This window comes from Rhipicephalus sanguineus, chromosome 4, assembly GCF_013339695.2.
Source record: "Rhipicephalus sanguineus isolate Rsan-2018 chromosome 4, BIME_Rsan_1.4, whole genome shotgun sequence".
NCBI classification, from domain to species: domain Eukaryota; kingdom Metazoa; phylum Arthropoda; class Arachnida; order Ixodida; family Ixodidae; genus Rhipicephalus; species Rhipicephalus sanguineus.
This window is the reverse complement of record NC_051179.1, coordinates 109,255,214-109,257,964: the sequence shown is the minus strand read 5'-3', so window position 1 is coordinate 109,257,964 and position 2,751 is coordinate 109,255,214.

Here is a 2,751-nt window from a genome sequence, read left to right as displayed (position 1 = left end):
GCCGCCAATTTCGCACAGGATGGGTCCGTAAGCAACTTGAAACCTCGTTCTGCCAAGCACCTTGAAATGCGTCTGTCCCTATTTTACCGGTAGGTACGCGACAGCAGTTTGGACCTTTCCCAGGTGGGTAGTCTGCGCATGCGCGGTGACAACACGAGCGAGCGCCATGTTTTTTTAAGTGGTCACAACGCGGAGACAGGAGCGAACAAAGCGACACCTGGGGGGGGGGGGGGGGGGGGGGGGGGGGGGAGGTTTCAACCACACTTTATGTATGTTCGTGCGCGCGTTTGTATGTGCGCGTGTATATATACGCAAGCAAAACTGAAAAATTTCGGGGGCAACCCCCCCCCCCCCCCCCCCGGCTACGCCCCTGTCCTAGATCGCCTACCGGCGCGCGAAGGAGACCTTCGGAGGTCGAGGGCCACCTGTTTCGATTTCGGCGATCTGCTGTTTCGATTTCGGCGATCTGCGCTGGAGGCGCTGTGACCCGGAACAGATTAGGGTGCCTTGATGCGCGTTTTTTTGCGCGTTTTGTGGGGGGGGGGGGGGCGCACATATCGAGGCACACTAGAACAGATCTAATGTCAGCATTTTACAGCAGCGGCGGATTATCGGCTATTTGACCAACGCTGCGATTCGTCGAGGAGCGCCCAGAGACCTTCGCAGATCTTTATGAGGCCTTTCGAGAGATCTTTCCAGCTGATTACCCATTCGACTTGTAGCAAAGCGTTACAAGTAATGAATTACTTGCAATCAATTATATTTCACTATAGTTCTATAACTCTTCAATAAGTAAAGATCTTTGTACAGCAATTACTTTTCCCTGTAATAGATTACAAAATTACAAAGTATATAGTATACGATACAATCAGTAAAAGATTACACCATTTCCCGCTAAAGGGGACCATGAGGCGATGCGAAGCCGGAGCACTTCCACGATCGCGTTCCGTTGGCGTTCTTTGGGCATGCTACCGACCTCGCGTCGTGGAACGCGAAGAGGAACGCTACGCCCGTCTTGTCTTCCCTCTCGGCCCCGCCACGGTGGTCTAGTGGTTATGGCGCTCGACTGATGACCCGAAGGTCGCGGGATCGAATCCCGGCCGCGGCGGCTGCATTTTCGATGGAGGCGAAAATGTTTGAGGCTCGTGTACTTAGATTTAGGTGCACGTTAAAGAACCCCAGGTGGTCGAAATTTCCGGAGCCCTCCACTACGGCGTCTCTCATAATCATATCGTGGTTTTGGGACGTTAAACCCCAGATATTATTATTATTATTAATTGTCTTCCCTCTAGCCTGGCCGTTAATTCTCACAGGGCAAGCGGGGAACGCGGTCGGCAGGCGTGCGAGAGGGGGGCAGCGTAGGAGAGGAGAGAGAGGGGGAGGGGACGAGCATGCGCTGGTGCTCATCGCGGCGTTGCGCAGGAGAGAATTTCGGCATGTCTAGCCCGCGTTTCAGAGAAAGAGTGGAAAGGGGGAGAGGAGAGGGAAAGTGGAGAGGGGAGGGGGAGTGGCGAGGGTATGCGCATGCGCAGTAAGGGTGGTCACGCCGCACACCACCACCACCACCGGATTGAACTCCTCCATAAGATACTTCGCATCTAAAATCGGTAACTTCACGTACATAGTTCAAATTCTCGCGTCCAGTTTCAAAGCTGCGCTTTCAAATTTGACACGGCAGCATGCACCACTAAAAGAACCTCAGACCAAAATTTCAGTTGCGTACTACGTGCGGGTACCGATATTTCCGACTCAATTTACCGGCGGCCTCGGTATTTATGCCATGCTCTAAGTGTATATATATGCCCTACCGTAATACAAAAATTGTATGAAAAGTAACGTGGGAAGTAATTGATTACTCTAGAGTAACCTTTCGATTATTTTTTAAATGCGAAGCATTTCTTAGCGAACCTCAGGCACTTTGGCTGTTTCTATCTACGTATCTATCTATCTATCTATCTATCTATCTAGCCGCCTACGTCTGGGCGCTCTCCTGGTGGTCTCCATAACTAGTAATATACCAAAATTGGCACAGCAGGGGATCAGTGTATGACGAACACGATTCACTGGTCATGACATGAATAACGCAAAATTCTTGTCGCGTACGTCATGAAACCCTTTCTCTCAGTCACGTGTGGCACATACCCGTAAACCAGATCTAATGTTATGCGGGTATGTGCCACAGGTGATAAAGAGTCTCAACCAACACAGTAACCGCGAACACACACATTGACATGCGAGGAAAGTGATAATAATTGTTGGGGTTTTATGTCCTAAAACCACGATATGATTATGAGATATGCCTTAGCGAAAGGCCTCGGAAATTTTCACCATCGGGTATTCTTTAACGTGTACCGAGATCGCACAGAACACGGGAATCTAGCATTTCGTCTCCTTTGAAATGCGGCCGCCGCGGCCAGGATCGAACCCGCGACCTTCGGGTCAGCAGCCGAGCACTTTAACCGCTGCACCACCGCGGCGGACGCAAGGAAAGTGAGGAAACGGAAGACAGAACACCCCTGGAAGACGCTCAACTACCATCCAATCGTCCACGTGGTCTGCAACGTGGACCACGTGGATTAAGCAGAAACCGGCGTCAATGCTTCCTACAATAAATCAGCTGAGAGAGCCAGCCCTCTCATCATTACCGGTGACTTCAACATTGATTTATCAAGACCAAGCAGCGATTGGTCCTTATACTGCGTGAAAGACGGATTGGATGTAGAGAGGGCATCAAAAGACCTCGCTGCCGCG